Source organism: Phyllobates terribilis, unplaced genomic scaffold (genome assembly GCF_046119375.1).
Source record: "Phyllobates terribilis strain yellow unplaced genomic scaffold, ASM4611937v1 Scaffold_381__1_contigs__length_1843176, whole genome shotgun sequence".
NCBI classification, from domain to species: domain Eukaryota; kingdom Metazoa; phylum Chordata; class Amphibia; order Anura; family Dendrobatidae; genus Phyllobates; species Phyllobates terribilis.
In genome coordinates this window covers 957124-978166 of record NW_027363141.1, presented here as the reverse complement: position 1 = coordinate 978166, position 21043 = coordinate 957124, and the positions used below count along the sequence as shown (strand labels likewise).

General features: G+C 45.1%; 11 non-coding genes and 1 pseudogene across 11 annotated transcripts; all 12 read right to left on the bottom strand.

The window, feature by feature from the left end:
• Nucleotides 1-313: 313 nt before the first annotated feature.
• LOC141224008 (U2 spliceosomal RNA) lies at nucleotides 314-504 on the bottom strand. The gene has a single exon (XR_012291527.1). It is a non-coding gene; the product is annotated as a U2 spliceosomal RNA (small nuclear RNA).
• Nucleotides 505-1619: 1115 nt separating this feature from the next.
• LOC141224196 (U2 spliceosomal RNA) lies at nucleotides 1620-1809 on the bottom strand. Its single transcript, XR_012291701.1, has one exon. It is a non-coding gene; the product is annotated as a U2 spliceosomal RNA (small nuclear RNA).
• Nucleotides 1810-7984: 6175 nt separating this feature from the next.
• Nucleotides 7985-8160, bottom strand: LOC141224207 (U2 spliceosomal RNA; annotated as a pseudogene).
• A 1999-nt stretch (nucleotides 8161-10159) lies between these two features.
• Nucleotides 10160-10350, bottom strand: LOC141224007 (U2 spliceosomal RNA). Its single transcript, XR_012291526.1, has one exon. It is a non-coding gene; the product is annotated as a U2 spliceosomal RNA (small nuclear RNA).
• Nucleotides 10351-11465: 1115 nt separating this feature from the next.
• LOC141224006 (U2 spliceosomal RNA) lies at nucleotides 11466-11656 on the bottom strand. Its single transcript, XR_012291525.1, has one exon. It is a non-coding gene; the product is annotated as a U2 spliceosomal RNA (small nuclear RNA).
• Nucleotides 11657-12771: 1115 nt separating this feature from the next.
• Nucleotides 12772-12962, bottom strand: LOC141224005 (U2 spliceosomal RNA). The gene has a single exon (XR_012291524.1). It is a non-coding gene; the product is annotated as a U2 spliceosomal RNA (small nuclear RNA).
• A 1115-nt stretch (nucleotides 12963-14077) lies between these two features.
• Nucleotides 14078-14268, bottom strand: LOC141224004 (U2 spliceosomal RNA). Its single transcript, XR_012291523.1, has one exon. It is a non-coding gene; the product is annotated as a U2 spliceosomal RNA (small nuclear RNA).
• A 1115-nt stretch (nucleotides 14269-15383) lies between these two features.
• Nucleotides 15384-15574, bottom strand: LOC141224003 (U2 spliceosomal RNA). Its single transcript, XR_012291522.1, has one exon. It is a non-coding gene; the product is annotated as a U2 spliceosomal RNA (small nuclear RNA).
• Nucleotides 15575-16689: 1115 nt separating this feature from the next.
• LOC141224001 (U2 spliceosomal RNA) lies at nucleotides 16690-16880 on the bottom strand. Its single transcript, XR_012291520.1, has one exon. It is a non-coding gene; the product is annotated as a U2 spliceosomal RNA (small nuclear RNA).
• A 1115-nt stretch (nucleotides 16881-17995) lies between these two features.
• LOC141224000 (U2 spliceosomal RNA) lies at nucleotides 17996-18186 on the bottom strand. The gene has a single exon (XR_012291519.1). It is a non-coding gene; the product is annotated as a U2 spliceosomal RNA (small nuclear RNA).
• A 1115-nt stretch (nucleotides 18187-19301) lies between these two features.
• Nucleotides 19302-19492, bottom strand: LOC141223999 (U2 spliceosomal RNA). Its single transcript, XR_012291518.1, has one exon. It is a non-coding gene; the product is annotated as a U2 spliceosomal RNA (small nuclear RNA).
• A 1118-nt stretch (nucleotides 19493-20610) lies between these two features.
• On the bottom strand, nucleotides 20611-20801 carry LOC141223998 (U2 spliceosomal RNA). Its single transcript, XR_012291517.1, has one exon. It is a non-coding gene; the product is annotated as a U2 spliceosomal RNA (small nuclear RNA).
• Between the last annotated feature and the right edge of the window lie 242 nt (nucleotides 20802-21043).

The following is a 21043-nucleotide window of genomic DNA, read 5'->3' as shown; positions in this document are numbered from 1 at the left end:
TTATCTCACCACCTGTAGTTATTTAGGTGAAAGCTCCAAAATGCTTGCCTAATATGTCTGTTTATCCAAAAGGAAGTAAAAAGGGAGAGCTAGAAAGATAGCATTGCATCACATTACATGGCAATGCAATGCACAGTTGCTGAAGTTGAACCAAAATGAGCTTGTAATCTGGCTTCTGCAACTTTGAACATGAAAAATCCAATGAGGAGAAGAAAAGCAAAGCCAAAGAGTCCATCCCAAAATCCGACAAACAAGCAAAATGAACAAAAAACATTGAATTCAATTCTTTCTGATTTTAGAAACTGCATTAAAGAAGGGGTGCACCGGTCCTGGAGATACTGCAATACCAGGTCAATGCGTGGAGTGGACAGAGCAAGCTCTTTTTCCATCTCCCTGTTCTAAAAATCCATTTAATATATGGTCCCCAGATAGGGGACGTATCAGATATTAAACTGATAAGAACAGATACTACACTTGATCTTAGCCAAAAGGCCGAGAAGCGATAACCAGAATTGGTTTCAAACTACGGAGCCACCCAAGGATCCTGAAAAGTCCATTTGTGGAGATGAGTTCCTGGACTCCCGTTAAGAAGACATGTTGTCAACCTCTAGATCCCTTACATGCCTGCACTTTTCGGCTTGCTGCTGCTGCAATCCACGCGTTTTAGATCTGCATAACTCCACCTCTTTAAACACAGCACCTTCACCCCCTGCTGTTCCCACCCGCCTCAACACCGTTGGAAGGGAGGAGAACCAATTAAGGCGGGGGGTGGGGTGGAACGAGCAGCTGTCTACCCTTAGCAGGAGGGCTCCTGATTACATACCTCTCCTGCTGCTGCTGCTGCTGGCTGTCCAGCAGCAGACTGAAGGTGGCTGCTGCTGTGCACAGGTATATAAAGGCTCAGAGCCTATTATGATACGCGCAGCCAGCGTTCCATTGCCACATTCCATCTACTGCAGGCAGGATACCTGGCTGGCTGAATGTCGCTGAGAAGCTCACAGAGACCGCCATAAGCAACAGTTTAACAGAATGCCACAGACTAATCAACCAAACTTTTTGGGTTGGGTTCTCTTTTATAGTCTGCAGGCATTAAATGAAAGAAGTCAGTGTTCCAGCAGAAGGAGACAACGTTTCAGAAAAGGCATTGTAGCAAACCAAAAAAGAAATTTTAAGCGCAGCAGAGTAACCAGCGCACATACCTGTTAGCTCAGGTGAGTTTAAAAGGCTGCTGTTGATAACAAGGGCATTTGCTAAATAGATGGTGTGTGTGCAACAATATACTGAAAGGTCAATTATATTGTGCAGCTTATCTCACCACCTGTAGTTATTTAGGTGAAAGCTCCAAAATGCTTGCCTAATATGTCTGTTTATCCAAAAGGAAGTAAAAAGGGAGAGCTAGAAAGATAGCATTGCATCACATTACATGGCAATGCAATGCACAGTTGCTGAAGTTGAACCAAAATGAGCTTGTAATCTGGCTTCTGCAACTTTGAACATGAAAAATCCAATGAGGAGAAGAAAAGCAAAGCCAAAGAGTCCATCCCAAAATCCGACAAACAAGCAAAATGAACAAAAAACATTGAATTCAATTCTTTCTGATTTTAGAAACTGCATTAAAGAAGGGGTGCACCGGTCCTGGAGATACTGCAATACCAGGTCAATGCGTGGAGTGGACAGAGCAAGCTCTTTTTCCATCTCCCTGTTCTAAAAATCCATTTAATATATGGTCCCCAGATAGGGGACGTATCAGATATTAAACTGATAAGAACAGATCAGGTTTCAACATATTTTATTATGTGCGTAAAAGATGGTTTACAATCAAAAACAGCAACACAAACAATACATTAATAAAACACAGAATTCCACCCATAAAAACCCCATATACGATTGGCATCCCTTCTCCCAATACATTTGACATCCCTCAAGTAATAAATATACATCTGGCTAAAAGCAATTTTAAGACAATCCTTCACAGAAATAGCATCACGTTTAAAAAGTAAAATATTGCGTGCCTTCCAAAGGGCGTCTTTAAAACAGTTAATCATACACCAACATATACAATACTGTTGAGGGGTCGGACATTTAAAAAGGCCATATAAAACATATTCATGGTTAAAATCTCTTAAACCGCAAGTCCATTTTAAAAGAATCCCAACTTTGTGCCAAAATTCCTGTGCAAATGGGCAATTCCACATAAGGTGCAAGGTGGTTTCGTCATTAACACATGAGTCTCTGGGGCATTTTGCTCTGGCCACCAGGCCTCTCCTGTGTTGAAATTCTCTGGTGGGGAGGCACTGGTGGACCACCATCCATGCGATGTCCTTATGTCCATTTGCTAAGAATTTCCCGAAGACATTCTTCCAAACTTGCTTCGATCTCTCTTCTGAGAAATTTACTATGGGGGTCACATCTTCATTCCTCCTCAGAAAAGATAAAAGCTTCTTGCGGTCTTTAAAAATGTCCATATTAAAATCACCAAGGCTATAAAATCGAACAGTCTTTTCTAAGATTGCTTGGTGTTTGGGGGGGCATAGTAAAACAGGGGAATTCAACGACAACTTAAACCATCTTTTAAAAATCATCCCACAAGTATATTTTAAAAAATAACTTAGCGCACTATTACCATTAAAATGTTTGAAACAAAAGCAGAAATAATTTAAATACAAATAAATATGTAAGTCGGGGACATCCCTTCCGCCGTTCATTTTATTCTTCCTCATTATTTCCCGCCTTAATTTTTCCATTTTGGAGTTCCATAAAAACATAAAGATCATCCTAGTCATTTTTTTAATTAAAACATCAGAGGGGGGGTACACCATAGCTATATACAGTATGAGGGGTAACAACACTGATTTTATAATTAAAATTTTCCCCTCCATTGTTAGGGACCTCAAACCCCAAAATGATATTTTCTTTGACATTTTTTCTATGACATTCTCCCAGCTTTGAGTTCCCACATTCTCCTCGTTAAAAACAACTCCAAGAATTTTTACATTGTCTCGTTTTATAGTGAGCTGCGGGAGTTGGGCGGTGTCCCAGGATCCCAAAGTCAGACATTCAGATTTATTTAAATTAAGTTTAAACCCGGATGCCTGGGAAAAAAATTCAATGCGCAACACCGCCCTCCGGAGGGAAGCAGGGTCCACGCACACAACCGTCACGTCATCCATGTAGCCAAAGACTCTCACATCACTGCCACCTCCGCCAGGAACAGGAACCCCTCTAATCACTTTGTCTTTCCTTATTGCGCTCAGCAGGGGCTCCATGGCGCAGATGAACAGGATGGGCGACAAGGGGCATCCCTGCTTCACTCCGGACTCAAGGGGAACTCCATCTGTTAAAAAGCCATTAAGAGAAATTTGACTAAAACAATTTTTATATAAAATCTTAATACAATTTAAAAGCATATTAGGGATACCCATTCTTTTTAAAACTCTAAAAAGAAATCTATGAGAGACTCTATCGAAAGCTTTTTCAAAATCTAGGGCTAAAAGAGCTACATTTTGACCCCGGTCTCTGGAATACCAAATTACATCCCTTAATACGTTTAAAACCTCTGAAATACTTCTGCCTGGTACACTACAAACCTGCTCAGGCTGGATTAGTTTGGCAATGACATTCCTGAGCCGGTTTGCAACCACCTTAGCAAGTACCTTGTAATCAACGTTTAGGAGAGTTATGGGTCTCCAATTCGCTAGAGCACTGCGATCACCTTTTTTATATATCAAAGACACCACTCCTCTCCTCCACGAAAATGGCAACTGTTCAGAAATAAAAACTTCTTTAAAAAGCATAAAAAGGTCCTCTTTTAAAATGTCCCAAAAAGTAAGGTAAAATTCTACAGGTAGTCCGTCACACCCAGGTGCTTTACCCTTAGAGAAACTTTTAAAAACATAAAATAATTCCTCTAAAACAATATCGCGTTCTAAAAACTCCTGGTCTGTAAAATTTAACTTAAAATCGAGATCATTAAGAGCATCAGATAAAAAGGACTCATCTATACACTTTTTACTAAAAAGATGCTTATAAAAGTTAAAAGTAGCATTCAACATTCCCTGCATAGATGTTTCACCCTCTAGATTTGTGATCACTTCTCTTTTATCCATGACTTTTTTGAAGAAGAAGCGAGAGCACTTCTCCCCCTCCTCCAAGTGCTGCACTCTAGAGTTAAAAATAATCTCTTTCCCCTTTGTGTCTATGCAGTTCTGAATTTCAGTTTTTAGGCTAGCAATATCATCTCCCACCTCCACCCCTAGCTCTTTGAATTTAAAAAGTGTTTGTAGTTTGGTGTTAAGATCACTAAAACATCTTTTTTTCTCTCTAGCTTTACGTCTCCCTGCTTTTATAAAAAACATTCTGACTTTTTTTTTCAAATTTTCCCACCAGGTTACCATAGGGGCATCAGAAGGTTTTTGTCGCCGCCAGGCTTGATAGGCTTTACCAAAGTCTTGTCGAATCAGAGGGTCCTCCAGCAGGTAAGTACTTAGACGCCAGAGGCTCCTGTTGACCCTCTGTTCATCCCGGTATTCTAGGTGCACCTCCAAGCCCTTATGGTCAGAAAATATATTTGATGTTAAAACACATTTTACAGGGTTAAAGTCATCTGATAGGAAAATAAAATCGATCCTGGAGGACACCCCTCTTCCGGACCACGTATAACCAGGGTCCGTCGGCAGGAGTGACCTCCACGCATCGCATAATTTAAAATCAGTTATAAAATCTTTCAATAGATGACATGACTTATCCAATTTGCGTAAAGGGTCACCCCCCGCTCGTTGTTCACTAGCACAAAGACAATTAAAATCACCCCCTACGATCAGGGGAGATGACCCAGTACAGTACAATGGCAATATCCCAAATAAATTAATTCTCTCTTGCTTATCAGGGGGAGCATAAATATTCATTACACGTAGGGTAAAACCATTAAATTTAAAATGCACTAAAACCACTCTGCCTGGTACTATTTCTGTGACAGCATTTACAGTAATATTTCTCCCACGACAGAGGAAGCCCACCCCCGCTGACTTGTTGTCATTGGAGCCAGACCAGATGGAGGGCCCCAGTCTCCAATCTGTCTTGATGTCATTATAATTTAGTGCATGTTGTATCCCGCATTCCTGTAATAAACAAATGTCAAAGTCAGCGGTTTCTAAATACTTGAATAGAGCAGCCCTACGAACTGGGCTCTTTAATGACCTCACATTCAGTGAGACAAGTCTTAATGTCGGCATTCATAGGTCAGGGTGGTGGATCTTCCATGAGGACACCTGACTCAAAGCCCTGTATGTCAAATTGCTCCAGGACATCCGGGCTAGAGGACCCAAACGACTCGATATTCTGTGAGCCGGCGGTTGCCCCCTCGTAGGTCACGGTTCCCAGCCACATTCCAGGAGACACTGGGGCTTCGACATTCCGTCTCTTTTTCGGGGCAGACTCCACTAGGTCACTGGTGCAGTCCTCCTCTTCCTCCACCTCCTCCAGGGGGAGAGACTGGTCCATCAGGATAAGATCACCAACACCGATTCCCTGATGTTCGCCACCTAGAAGCAAAGCCCCCTCATCTGGCTGGCTAATCGCCCTGGAAGATCCTGAGGCCATCGCTGCGTGGTCCCCTGTAGCCAACCGCACAGGGGCACCACCCTCCAGCCCAACAGGATCGGTATCGGGAACCATCGACACGGAGGATACCCTCCCAGAAGGAGGACCCCTCCGCTCCGGTCCATGCGAGGTCCGCCCATCGTTAAGGGACTTCGATGCAGGGGCCGCCCCAGAGGGGCCTCCGGCTCCCTGCTCCATCCCAGCCTTCTCGCCCTTCGAACCGCCCTCCGACGCCGGCCCGCCAGTGAAGACCGGCGGGCGCATCGGCTCAGCTGCAGAAGATGCAGCTTCTGCGTAGGTCCTGGTCCTGGTCCTGTTGGGGCATCCTCGGAACATGTGCCCCGCCTCACCACAAAGATTGCATTTCCTCCCAGCGGGACAGTCCTTCATTAAATGTCCGTAACAGCTGCAATTATTGCAGCGGTCTACTTTCCTGCCTGTGCAGGACGTTTGGGTATGACCCATTTGTCCACAGTTCCTGCAACATACCGGCATTCCAGGGTAAAATAAGTAGCCTCTGCTCTTACCGATCACAAATGTTGAGGGAGGGTGTAGCATTCCTCCCACTCCGCTTGGGTCCCTCTTTAGACGGGCCATGTACCTCCTCTTGCCGCACCAGAAGCCTACCGCGTTCTTCACAGTGCCCAGGTATCTCAGATCGTCACAATAACGGATAAGGTAGGTCGAGATGTCTGCAGCTTCCACAAAGGGGTTCGGGAAATGCACCACGATAGGGATCTCGTCATAGGCATACAAGAGACAAAAGGTTAGTCCATCCAATTCATCCAAGTAGTTTTTCTCATTTACCTTTTGTACGAGTTGGTGACAGCATCCCTGGCTCTTGAAGGTGATGGTGTAAGTCCCCTTGTACTCATTGTCCTGGAAGCAGAATATGTCTTCCCGCCGAAACTCCAGAACTCCAAGCAGAATCCTATGGCAGATGTAATCCAAATTCTTCTCCGTCCTCGATCCTGCTCCAACTTCAATCCTCACGGTGTTCCGCATCCGGGCATCACCCGATGAATATGTGAGCGTTGCCGGCATCCTTCACTCAGGAACGTACCGACTCTTCTCTCTGAAAGGCGCAAGCCTTCATGGGATCCCTTCCCATTGCTCCCGGACTAATCCTTCCTCCCAATAGCAGCAGGGGGGTTAAGTCCCTCCGAAAAGGAACGATCCCCCCAGGCCGAGAGAAAGGGTACCAAGAGCACCTCACAGGCAAGACCACACAGGTAAACCTGATAGATCGTGCCAAAAGGCCGAGAAGCGATAACCAGAATTGGTTTCAAACTACGGAGCCACCCAAGGATCCTGAAAAGTCCATTTGTGGAGATGAGCTCCTGGACTCCCGTTAAGAAGACATGTTGTCAACCTCTAGATCCCTTACATGCCTGCACTTTTCGGCTTGCTGCTGCTGCAATCCACGCGTTTTAGATCTGCATAACTCCACCTCTTTAAACACAGCACCTTCACCCCCTGCTGTTCCCACCCGCCTCAACACCGTTGGAAGGGAGGAGAACCAATTAAGGCGGGGGGTGGGGTGGAACGAGCAGCTGTCTACCCTTAGCAGGAGGGCTCCTGATTACATACCTCTCCTGCTGCTGCTGCTGCTGGCTGTCCAGCAGCAGACTGAAGGTGGCTGCTGCTGTGCACAGGTATATAAAGGCTCAGAGCCTATTATGACACGCGCAGCCAGCGTTCCATTGCCACATTCCATCTACTGCAGGCAGGATACCTGGCTGGCTGAATGTCGCTGAGAAGCTCACAGAGACCGCCATAAGCAACAGTTTAACAGAATGCCACAGACTAATCAACCAAACTTTTTGGGTTGGGTTCTCTTTTATAGTCTGCAGGCATTAAATGAAAGAAGTCAGTGTTCCAGCAGAAGGAGACAACGTTTCAGAAAAGGCATTGTAGCAAACCAAAAAAGAAATTTTAAGCGCAGCAGAGTAACCAGCGCACATACCTGTTAGCTCAGGTGAGTTTAAAAGGCTGCTGTTGATAACAAGGGCATTTGCTAAATAGATGGTGTGTGTGCAACAATATACTGAAAGGTCAATTATATTGTGCAGCTTATCTCACCACCTGTAGTTATTTAGGTGAAAGCTCCAAAATGCTTGCCTAATATGTCTGTTTATCCAAAAGGAAGTAAAAAGGGAGAGCTAGAAAGATAGCATTGCATCACATTACATGGCAATGCAATGCACAGTTGCTGAAGTTGAACCAAAATGAGCTTGTAATCTGGCTTCTGCAACTTTGAACATGAAAAATCCAATGAGGAGAAGAAAAGCAAAGCCAAAGAGTCCATCCCAAAATCCGACAAACAAGCAAAATGAACAAAAAACATTGAATTCAATTCTTTCTGATTTTAGAAACTGCATTAAAGAAGGGGTGCACCGGTCCTGGAGATACTGCAATACCAGGTCAATGCGTGGAGTGGACAGAGCAAGCTCTTTTTCCATCTCCCTGTTCTAAAAATCCATTTAATATATGGTCCCCAGATAGGGGACGTATCAGATATTAAACTGATAAGAACAGATTTTTTTTTTTGAAAGCCCGAATTCGTGTACAAAACCCGAGTGCGCTTAAAAAAGTGACAAGTGCCACAAAAAAAGTGCACTAGGATGCTGGTCTTCTTAAAACCCTCTCCAAAAGGAGAAGGGTCCCCCAAACCATTCCCCGTCCCTCCGAGACAGAAGGCCACAGCGAGGAACAGGGACAAATAGCCACCTCCAGCCGGAGCCAGAGGCGACCCAATCTTACCCCCAATACCTGCCCGAGTTCTCACCCGAGCAAGGCACTGGGAGCCAAAGACTGTGCTCCCCTCCCGGAAGAGGGGAGCCAACAATGCTCTCCTCCCGAAAGAGGAGAGCCAGGGGGGTTCAGGGGGGAGCGGAACCTGATGGCCACACACTCCCCCCCTAGACCTGCCAAGAGAGGAACCCGTAAGGGAACCGCATCCCGACAAAATCCTAGTAAGGACGTGGACACACGTGAAAAAGTGGACACACAGTGACAAAAAAAATTAAATAAATAGTGAAGGTTTCACAGTATAATACTGCCCGGACCTTCGACCGGGAATTGAAAAATTCCCCATCCTAAGGCCAGAAGGCCCGGAATAAGGGTGTGTGTGAAGAAAGAAATATTGAAGTGCTAGTGCAAATGTGCCATAAACTCAAGTGGAGTTCCCAATCCCAGTGAGTTAAGGCACCCCAGGGTCACCACTCCTGGGGCACTTCACACTTCGGGCTTTCGATCTTCCCCGGCCCAATGGCGTCGATCCTGGGGGGCCATGCTTTCCATCAGATGACTATATTAGCCAACTGGCGTACTAACAAGCGCCTAAACCCCAGTGTGCATAATGTATCAATCTACTAGGGCGGCCAACATCCAAAACCGCCTTTTCGAAAGATACTACACTTGATCTTAGCGAAAAGGCCGAGAAGCGATAACCAGAATTGGTTTCAAACTACGGAGCCACCCAAGGATCCTGAAAAGTCCATTGTGGAGATGAGCTCCTGGACTCCCGTTAAGAAGACATGTTGTCAACCTCTAGATCCCTTACATGCCTGCACTTTTCGGCTTGCTGCTGCTGCAATCCACGCGTTTTAGATCTGCATAACTCCACCTCTTTAAACACAGCACCTTCACCCCCTGCTGTTCCCACCCGCCTCAACACCGTTGGAAGGGAGGAGAACCAATTAAGGCGGGGGGTGGGGTGGAACGAGCAGCTGTCTACCCTTAGCAGGAGGGCTCCTGATTACATACCTCTCCTGCTGCTGCTGCTGGCTGTCCAGCAGCAGACTGAAGGTGGCTGCTGCTGTGCACAGGTATATAAAGGCTCAGAGCCTATTATGACACGCGCAGCCAGCGTTCCATTGCCACATTCCATCTACTGCAGGCAGGATACCTGGCTGGCTGAATGTCGCTGAGAAGCTCACAGAGACCGCCATAAGCAACAGTTTAACAGAATGCCACAGACTAATCAACCAAACTTTTTGGGTTGGGTTCTCTTTTATAGTCTGCAGGCATTAAATGAAAGAAGTCAGTGTTCCAGCAGAAGGAGACAACGTTTCAGAAAAGGCATTGTAGCAAACCAAAAAAGAAATTTTAAGCGCAGCAGAGTAACCAGCGCACATACCTGTTAGCTCAGGTGAGTTTAAAAGGCTGCTGTTGATAACAAGGGCATTTGCTAAATAGATGGTGTGTGTGCAACAATATACTGAAAGGTCAATTATATTGTGCAGCTTATCTCACCACCTGTAGTTATTTAGGTGAAAGCTCCAAAATGCTTGCCTAATATGTCTGTTTATCCAAAAGGAAGTAAAAAGGGAGAGCTAGAAAGATAGCATTGCATCACATTACATGGCAATGCAATGCACAGTTGCTGAAGTTGAACCAAAATGAGCTTGTAATCTGGCTTCTGCAACTTTGAACATGAAAAATCCAATGAGGAGAAGAAAAGCAAAGCCAAAGAGTCCATCCCAAAATCCGACAAACAAGCAAAATGAACAAAAAACATTGAATTCAATTCTTTCTGATTTTAGAAACTGCATTAAAGAAGGGGTGCACCGGTCCTGGAGATACTGCAATACCAGGTCAATGCGTGGAGTGGACAGAGCAAGCTCTTTTTCCATCTCCCTGTTCTAAAAATCCATTTAATATATGGTCCCCAGATAGGGGACGTATCAGATATTAAACTGATAAGAACAGATACTACACTTGATCTTAGCCAAAAGGCCGAGAAGCGATAACCAGAATTGGTTTCAAACTACGGAGCCACCCAAGGATCCTGAAAAGTCCATTTGTGGAGATGAGCTCCTGGACTCCCGTTAAGAAGACATGTTGTCAACCTCTAGATCCCTTACATGCCTGCACTTTTCGGCTTGCTGCTGCTGCAATCCACGCGTTTTAGATCTGCATAACTCCACCTCTTTAAACACAGCACCTTCACCCCCTGCTGTTCCCACCCGCCTCAACACCGTTGGAAGGGAGGAGAACCAAATAAGGCGGGGGGTGGGGTGGAACGAGCAGCTGTCTACCCTTAGCAGGAGGGCTCCTGATTACATACCTCTCCTGCTGCTGCTGCTGCTGGCTGTCCAGCAGCAGACTGAAGGTGGCTGCTGCTGTGCACAGGTATATAAAGGCTCAGAGCCTATTATGACACGCGCAGCCAGCGTTCCATTGCCACATTCCATCTACTGCAGGCAGGATACCTGGCTGGCTGAATGTCGCTGAGAAGCTCACAGAGACCGCCATAAGCAACAGTTTAACAGAATGCCACAGACTAATCAACCAAACTTTTTGGGTTGGGTTCTCTTTTATAGTCTGCAGGCATTAAATGAAAGAAGTCAGTGTTCCAGCAGAAGGAGACAACGTTTCAGAAAAGGCATTGTAGCAAACCAAAAAAGAAATTTTAAGCGCAGCAGAGTAACCAGCGCACATACCTGTTAGCTCAGGTGAGTTTAAAAGGCTGCTGTTGATAACAAGGGCATTTGCTAAATAGATGGTGTGTGTGCAACAATATACTGAAAGGTCAATTATATTGTGCAGCTTATCTCACCACCTGTAGTTATTTAGGTGAAAGCTCCAAAATGCTTGCCTAATATGTCTGTTTATCCAAAAGGAAGTAAAAAGGGAGAGCTAGAAAGATAGCATTGCATCACATTACATGGCAATGCAATGCACAGTTGCTGAAGTTGAACCAAAATGAGCTTGTAATCTGGCTTCTGCAACTTTGAACATGAAAAATCCAATGAGGAGAAGAAAAGCAAAGCCAAAGAGTCCATCCCAAAATCCGACAAACAAGCAAAATGAACAAAAAACATTGAATTCAATTCTTTCTGATTTTAGAAACTGCATTAAAGAAGGGGTGCACCGGTCCTGGAGATACTGCAATACCAGGTCAATGCGTGGAGTGGACAGAGCAAGCTCTTTTTCCATCTCCCTGTTCTAAAAATCCATTTAATATATGGTCCCCAGATAGGGGACGTATCAGATATTAAACTGATAAGAACAGATACTACACTTGATCTTAGCCAAAAGGCCGAGAAGCGATAACCAGAATTGGTTTCAAACTACGGAGCCACCCAAGGATCCTGAAAAGTCCATTTGTGGAGATGAGCTCCTGGACTCCCGTTAAGAAGACATGTTGTCAACCTCTAGATCCCTTACATGCCTGCACTTTTCGGCTTGCTGCTGCTGCAATCCACGCGTTTTAGATCTGCATAACTCCACCTCTTTAAACACAGCACCTTCACCCCCTGCTGTTCCCACCCGCCTCAACACCGTTGGAAGGGAGGAGAACCAATTAAGGCGGGGGGTGGGGTGGAACGAGCAGCTGTCTACCCTTAGCAGGAGGGCTCCTGATTACATACCTCTCCTGCTGCTGCTGCTGCTGGCTGTCCAGCAGCAGACTGAAGGTGGCTGCTGCTGTGCACAGGTATATAAAGGCTCAGAGCCTATTATGACACGCGCAGCCAGCGTTCCATTGCCACATTCCATCTACTGCAGGCAGGATACCTGGCTGGCTGAATGTCGCTGAGAAGCTCACAGAGACCGCCATAAGCAACAGTTTAACAGAATGCCACAGACTAATCAACCAAACTTTTTGGGTTGGGTTCTCTTTTATAGTCTGCAGGCATTAAATGAAAGAAGTCAGTGTTCCAGCAGAAGGAGACAACGTTTCAGAAAAGGCATTGTAGCAAACCAAAAAAGAAATTTTAAGCGCAGCAGAGTAACCAGCGCACATACCTGTTAGCTCAGGTGAGTTTAAAAGGCTGCTGTTGATAACAAGGGCATTTGCTAAATAGATGGTGTGTGTGCAACAATATACTGAAAGGTCAATTATATTGTGCAGCTTATCTCACCACCTGTAGTTATTTAGGTGAAAGCTCCAAAATGCTTGCCTAATATGTCTGTTTATCCAAAAGGAAGTAAAAAGGGAGAGCTAGAAAGATAGCATTGCATCACATTACATGGCAATGCAATGCACAGTTGCTGAAGTTGAACCAAAATGAGCTTGTAATCTGGCTTCTGCAACTTTGAACATGAAAAATCCAATGAGGAGAAGAAAAGCAAAGCCAAAGAGTCCATCCCAAAATCCGACAAACAAGCAAAATGAACAAAAAACATTGAATTCAATTCTTTCTGATTTTAGAAACTGCATTAAAGAAGGGGTGCACCGGTCCTGGAGATACTGCAATACCAGGTCAATGCGTGGAGTGGACAGAGCAAGCTCTTTTTCCATCTCCCTGTTCTAAAAATCCATTTAATATATGGTCCCCAGATAGGGGACGTATCAGATATTAAACTGATAAGAACAGATACTACACTTGATCTTAGCCAAAAGGCCGAGAAGCGATAACCAGAATTGGTTTCAAACTACGGAGCCACCCAAGGATCCTGAAAAGTCCATTTGTGGAGATGAGCTCCTGGACTCCCGTTAAGAAGACATGTTGTCAACCTCTAGATCCCTTACATGCCTGCACTTTTCGGCTTGCTGCTGCTGCAATCCACGCGTTTTAGATCTGCATAACTCCACCTCTTTAAACACAGCACCTTCACCCCCTGCTGTTCCCACCCGCCTCAACACCGTTGGAAGGGAGGAGAACCAATTAAGGCGGGGGGTGGGGTGGAACGAGCAGCTGTCTACCCTTAGCAGGAGGGCTCCTGATTACATACCTCTCCTGCTGCTGCTGCTGCTGGCTGTCCAGCAGCAGACTGAAGGTGGCTGCTGCTGTGCACAGGTATATAAAGGCTCAGAGCCTATTATGACACGCGCAGCCAGCGTTCCATTGCCACATTCCATCTACTGCAGGCAGGATACCTGGCTGGCTGAATGTCGCTGAGAAGCTCACAGAGACCGCCATAAGCAACAGTTTAACAGAATGCCACAGACTAATCAACCAAACTTTTTGGGTTGGGTTCTCTTTTATAGTCTGCAGGCATTAAATGAAAGAAGTCAGTGTTCCAGCAGAAGGAGACAACGTTTCAGAAAAGGCATTGTAGCAAACCAAAAAAGAAATTTTAAGCGCAGCAGAGTAACCAGCGCACATACCTGTTAGCTCAGGTGAGTTTAAAAGGCTGCTGTTGATAACAAGGGCATTTGCTAAATAGATGGTGTGTGTGCAACAATATACTGAAAGGTCAATTATATTGTGCAGCTTATCTCACCACCTGTAGTTATTTAGGTGAAAGCTCCAAAATGCTTGCCTAATATGTCTGTTTATCCAAAAGGAAGTAAAAAGGGAGAGCTAGAAAGATAGCATTGCATCACATTACATGGCAATGCAATGCACAGTTGCTGAAGTTGAACCAAAATGAGCTTGTAATCTGGCTTCTGCAACTTTGAACATGAAAAATCCAATGAGGAGAAGAAAAGCAAAGCAAAAGAGTCCATCCCAAAATCCGACAAACAAGCAAAATGAACAAAAAACATTGAATTCAATTCTTTCTGATTTTAGAAACTGCATTAAAGAAGGGGTGCACCGGTCCTGGAGATACTGCAATACCAGGTCAATGCGTGGAGTGGACAGAGCAAGCTCTTTTTCCATCTCCCTGTTCTAAAAATCCATTTAATATATGGTCCCCAGATAGGGGACGTATCAGATATTAAACTGATAAGAACAGATACTACACTTGATCTTAGCCAAAAGGCCGAGAAGCGATAACCAGAATTGGTTTCAAACTACGGAGCCACCCAAGGATCCTGAAAAGTCCATTTGTGGAGATGAGCTCCTGGACTCCCGTTAAGAAGACATGTTGTCAACCTCTAGATCCCTTACATGCCTGCACTTTTCGGCTTGCTGCTGCTGCAATCCACGCGTTTTAGATCTGCATAACTCCACCTCTTTAAACACAGCACCTTCACCCCCTGCTGTTCCCACCCGCCTCAACACCGTTGGAAGGGAGGAGAACCAATTAAGGCGGGGGGTGGGGTGGAACGAGCAGCTGTCTACCCTTAGCAGGAGGGCTCCTGATTACATACCTCTCCTGCTGCTGCTGCTGCTGGCTGTCCAGCAGCAGACTGAAGGTGGCTGCTGCTGTGCACAGGTATATAAAGGCTCAGAGCCTATTATGACACGCGCAGCCAGCGTTCCATTGCCACATTCCATCTACTGCAGGCAGGATACCTGGCTGGCTGAATGTCGCTGATAAGCTCACAGAGACCGCCATAAGCAACAGTTTAACAGAATGCCACAGACTAATCAACCAAACTTTTTGGGTTGGGTTCTCTTTTATAGTCTGCAGGCATTAAATGAAAGAAGTCAGTGTTCCAGCAGAGGGAGACAACGTTTCAGAAAAGGCATTGTAGCAAGCCAAAAAAGAAATTTTAAGCGCAGCAGAGTAACCAGCGCACATACCTGTTAGCTCAGGTGAGTTTAAAAGGCTGCTGTTGATAACAAGGGCATTTGCTAAATAGATGGTGTGTGTGCAACAATATACTGAAAGGTCAATTATATTGTGCAGCTTATCTCACCACCTGTAGTTATTTAGGTGAAAGCTCCAAAATGCTTGCCTAATATGTCTGTTTATCCAAAAGGAAGTAAAAAAGGAGAGCTAGAAAGATAGCATTGCATCACATTACATGGCAATGCAATGCACAGTTGCTGAAGTTGAACCAAAATGAGCTTGTAATCTGGCTTCTGCAACTTTGAACATGAAAAATCCAATGAGGAGAAGAAAAGCAAAGCCAAAGAGTCCATCCCAAAATCCGACAAACAAGCAAAATGAACAAAAAACATTGAATTCAATTCTTTCTGATTTTAGAAACTGCATTAAAGAAGGGGTGCACCGGTCCTGGAGATACTGCAATACCAGGTCAATGCGTGGAGTGGACAGAGCAAGCTCTTTTTCCATCTCCCTGTTCTAAAAATCCATTTAATATATGGTCCCCAGATAGGGGACGTATCAGATATTAAACTGATAAGAACAGATACTACACTTGATCTTAGCCAAAAGGCCGAGAAGCGATAACCAGAATTGGTTTCAAACTACGGAGCCACCCAAGGATCCTGAAAAGTCCATTTGTGGAGATGAGCTCCTGGACTCCCGTTAAGAAGACATGTTGTCAACCTCTAGATCCCTTACATGCCTGCACTTTTCGGCTTGCTGCTGCTGCAATCCACGCGTTTTAGATCTGCATAACTCCACCTCTTTAAACACAGCACCTTCACCCCCTGCTGTTCCCACCCGCCTCAACACCGTTGGAAGGGAGGAGAACCAATTAAGGCGGGGGGTGGGGTGGAACGAGCAGCTGTCTACCCTTAGCAGGAGGGCTCCTGATTACATACCTCTCCTGCTGCTGCTGCTGCTGGCTGTCCAGCAGCAGACTGAAGGTGGCTGCTGCTGTGCACAGGTATATAAAGGCTCAGAGCCTATTATGACACGCGCAGCCAGCGTTCCATTGCCACATTCCATCTACTGCAGGCAGGATACCTGGCTGGCTGAATGTCGCTGAGAAGCTCACAGAGACCGCCATAAGCAACAGTTTAACAGAATGCCACAGACTAATCAACCAAACTTTTTGGGTTGGGTTCTCTTTTATAGTCTGCAGGCATTAAATGAAAGAAGTCAGTGTTCCAGCAGAGGGAGACAACGTTTCAGAAAAGGCATTGTAGCAAACCAAAAAAGAAATTTTAAGCGCAGCAGAGTAACCAGCGCACATACCTGTTAGCTCAGGTGAGTTTAAAAGGCTGCTGTTGATAACAAGGGCATTTGCTAAATAGATGGTGTGTGTGCAACAATATACTGAAAGGTCAATTATATTGTGCAGCTTATCTCACCACCTGTAGTTATTTAGGTGAAAGCTCCAAAATGCTTGCCTAATATGTCTGTTTATCCAAAAGGAAGTAAAAAGGGAGAGCTAGAAAGATAGCATTGCATCACATTACATGGCAATGCAATGCACAGTTGCTGAAGTTGAACCAAAATGAGCTTGTAATCTGGCTTCTGCAACTTTGAACATGAAAAATCCAATGAGGAGAAGAAAAGCAAAGCCAAAGAGTCCATCCCAAAATCCGACAAACAAGCAAAATGAACAAAAAACATTGAATTCAATTCTTTCTGATTTTAGAAACTGCATTAAAGAAGGGGTGCACCGGTCCTGGAGATACTGCAATACCAGGTCAATGCGTGGAGTGGACAGAGCAAGCTCTTTTTCCATCTCCCTGTTCTAAAAATCCATTTAATATATGGTCCCCAGATAGGGGACGTATCAGATATTAAACTGATAAGAACAGATACTACACTTGATCTTAGCCAAAAGGCCGAGAAGCGATAACCAGAATTGGTTTCAAACTACGGAGCCACCCAAGGATCCTGAAAAGTCCATTTGTGGAGATGAGCTCCTGGACTCCCGTTAAGAAGACATGTTGTCAACCTCTAGATCCCTTACATGCCTGCACTTTTCGGCTTGCTGCTGCTGCAATCCACGCGTTTTAGATCTGCATAACTCCACCTCTTTAAACACAGCACCTTCACCCCCTGCTGTTCCCACCCGCCTCAACACCGTTGGAAGGGAGGAGAACCAATTAAGGCGGGGGGTGGGGTGGAACGAGCAGCTGTCTACCCTTAGCAGGAGGGCTCCTGATTACATACCTCTCCTGCTGCTGCTGCTGCTGGCTGTCCAGCAGCAGACTGAAGGTGGCTGCTGCTGTGCACAGGTATATAAAGGCTCAGAGCCTATTATGACGCGCGCAGCCAGCGTTCCATTGCCACATTCCATCTACTGCAGGCAGGATACCTGGCTGGCTGAATGTCGCTGAGAAGCTCACAGAGACCGCCATAAGCAACAGTTTAACAGAATGCCACAGACTAATCAACCAAACTTTTTGGGTTGGGTTCTCTTTTATAGTCTGCAGGCATTAAATGAAAGAAGTCAGTGTTCCAGCAGAGGGAGACAACGTTTCAGAAAAGGCATTGTAGCAAACCAAAAAAGAAATTTTAAGCGCAGCAGAGTAACCAGCGCACATACCTGTTAGCTCAGGTGAGTTTAAAAGGCTGCTGTTGATAACAAGGGCATTTGCTAAATAGATGGTGTGTGTGCAACAATATACTGAAAGGTCAATTATATTGTGCAGCTTATCTCACCACCTGTAGTTATTTAGGTGAAAGCTCCAAAATGATTGCCTAATATGTCTGTTTATCCAAAAGGAAGTAAAAAGGGAGAGCTAGAAAGATAGCATTGCATCACATTACATGGCAATGCAATGCACAGTTGCTGAAGTTGAACCAAAATGAGCTTGTAATCTGGCTTCTGCAACTTTGAACATGAAAAATCCAATGAGGAGAAGAAAAGCAAAGCCAAAGAGTCCATCCCAAAATCCGACAAACAAGCAAAATGAACAAAAAACATTGAATTCAATTCTTTCTGATTTTAGAAACTGCATTAAAGAAGGGGTGCACCGGTCCTGGAGATACTGCAATACCAGGTCAATGCGTGGAGTGGACAGAGCAAGCTCTTTTTCCATCTCCCTGTTCTAAAAATCCATTTAATATATGGTCCCCAGATAGGGGACGTATCAGATATTAAACTGATAAGAACAGATACTACACTTGATCTTAGCCAAAAGGCCGAGAAGCGATAACCAGAATTGGTTTCAAACTACGGAGCCACCCAAGGATCCTGAAAAGTCCATTTGTGGAGATGAGCTCCTGGACTCCCGTTAAGAAGACATGTTGTCAACCTCTAGATCCCTTACATGCCTGCACTTTTCGGCTTGCTGCTGCTGCAATCCACGCGTTTTAGATCTGCATAACTCCACCTCTTTAAACACAGCACCTTCACCCCCTGCTGTTCCCACCCGCCTCAACACCGTTGGAAGGGAGGAGAACCAATTAAGGCGGGGGGTGGGGTGGAACGAGCAGCTGTCTACCCTTAGCAGGAGGGCTCCTGATTACATACCTCTCCTGCTGCTGCTGCTGCTGGCTGTCCAGCAGCAGACTGAAGGTGGCTGCTGCTGTGCACAGGTATATAAAGGCTCAGAGCCTATTATGACACGCGCAGCCAGCGTTCCATTGCCACATTCCATCTACTGCAGGCAGGATACCTGGCTGGCTGAATGTCGCTGAGAAGCTCACAGAGACCGCCATAAGCAACAGTTTAACAGAATGCCACAGACTAATCAACCAAACTTTTTGGGTTGGGTTCTCTTTTATAGTCTGCAGGCATTAAATGAAAGAAGTCAGTGTTCCAGCAGAGGGAGACAACGTTTCAGAAAAGGCATTGTAGCAAACCAAAAAAGAAATTTTAAGCGCAGCAGAGTAACCAGCGCACATACCTGTTAGCTCAGGTGAGTTTAAAAGGCTGCTGTTGATAACAAGGGCATTTGCTAAATAGATGGTGTGTGTGCAACAATATACTGAAAGGTCAATTATATTGTGCAGCTTATCTCACCACCTGTAGTTATTTAGGTGAAAGCTCCAAAATGCTTGCCTAATATGTCTGTTTATCCAAAAGGAAGTAAAAAGGGAGAGCTAGAAAGATAGCATTGCATCACATTACATGGCAATGCAATGCACAGTTGCTGAAGTTGAACCAAAATGAGCTTGTAATCTGGCTTCTGCAACTTTGAACATGAAAAATCCAATGAGGAGAAGAAAAGCAAAGCCAAAGAGTCCATCCCAAAATCCGACAAACAAGCAAAATGAACAAAAAACATTGAATTCAATTCTTTCTGATTTTAGAAACTGCATTAAAGAAGGGGTGCACCGGTCCTGGAGATACTGCAATACCAGGTCAATGCGTGGAGTGGACAGAGCAAGCTCTTTTTCCATCTCCCTGTTCTAAAAATCCATTTAATATATGGTCCCCAGATAGGGGACGTATCAGATATTAAACTGATAAGAACAGATACTACACTTGATCTTAGCCAAAAGGCCGAGAAGCGATAACCAGAATTGGTTTCAAACTACGGAGCCACCCAAGGATCCTGAAAAGTCCATTTGTGGAGATGAGCTCCTGGACTCCCGTTAAGAAGACATGTTGTCAACCTCTAGATCCCTTACATGCCTGCACTTTTCGGCTTGCTGCTGCTGCAATCCACGCGTTTTAGATCTGCATAACTCCACCTCTTTAAACACAGCACCTTCACCCCCTGCTGTTCCCACCCGCCTCAACACCGTTGGAAGGGAGGAGAACCAATTAAGGCGGGGGGTGGGGTGGAACGAGCAGCTGTCTACCCTTAGCAGGAGGGCTCCTGATTACATACCTCTCCTGCTGCTGCTGCTGCTGCTGGCTGTCCAGCAGCAGACTGAAGGTGGCTGCTGCTGTGCACAGGTATATAAAGGCTCAGAGCCTATTATGACACGCGCAGCCAGCGTTCCATTGCCACATTCCATCTACTGCAGGCAGGATACCTGGCTGGCTGAATGTCGCTGAGAAGCTCACAGAGACCGCCATAAGCAACAGTTTAACAGAATGCCACAGACTAATCAACCAAACTTTTTGGGTTGGGTTCTCTTTTATAGTCTGCAGGCATTAAATGAAAGAAGTCAGTGTTCCAGCAGAAGGAGACAACGTTTCAGAAAAGGCATTGTAGCAAACCAAAAAAGAAATTTTAAGCGCAGCAGAGTAACCAGCGCACATACCTGTTAGCTCAGGTGAGTTTAAAAGGCTGCTGTTGATAACAAGGGCATTTGCTAAATAGATGGTGTGTGTGCAACAATATACTGAAAGGTCAATTATATTGTGCAGCTTATCTCACCACCTGTAGTTATTTAGGTGAAAGCTCCAAAATGCTTGCCTAATATGTCTGTTTATCCAAAAGGAAGTAAAAAGGGAGAGCTAGAAAGATAGCATTGCATCACATTACATGGCAATGCAATGCACAGTTGCTGAAGTTGAACCAAAATGAGCTTGTAATCTGGCTTCTGCAACTTTGAACATGAAAAATCCAATGAGGAGAAGAAAAGCAAAGCCAAAGAGTCCATCCCAAAATCCGACAAACAAGCAAAATGAACAAAAAACATTGAATTCAATATTTTCTGATTTCAGAAACTGCATTAAAGAAGGGGTGCACCGGTCCTGGAGATACTGCAATACCAGGTCAATGCGTGGAGTGGACAGAGCAAGCTCTTTTTCCATCTCCCTGTTCTAAAAATCCATTTAATATATGGTCCCCAGATAGGGGACGTATCAGATATTAAACTGATAAGAACAGATACTACACTTGATCTTAGCCAAAAGGCCGAGAAGCGATAACCAGAATTGGTTTCAAACTATGGAGCCACCCAAGGATACTGAAAAGTCCATTTGTGGAGATGAGCTCCTGGACTCCCGTTAAGAAGACATGTTGTCAACCTCTAGATCCCTTACATGCCTGCACTTTTCGGCTTGCTGCTGCTGCAATCCACGCGTTTTAGATCTGCATAACTCCACCTCTTTAAACACAGCACCTTCACCCCCTGCTGTTCCCACCCGCCTCAACACCGTTGGAAGGGA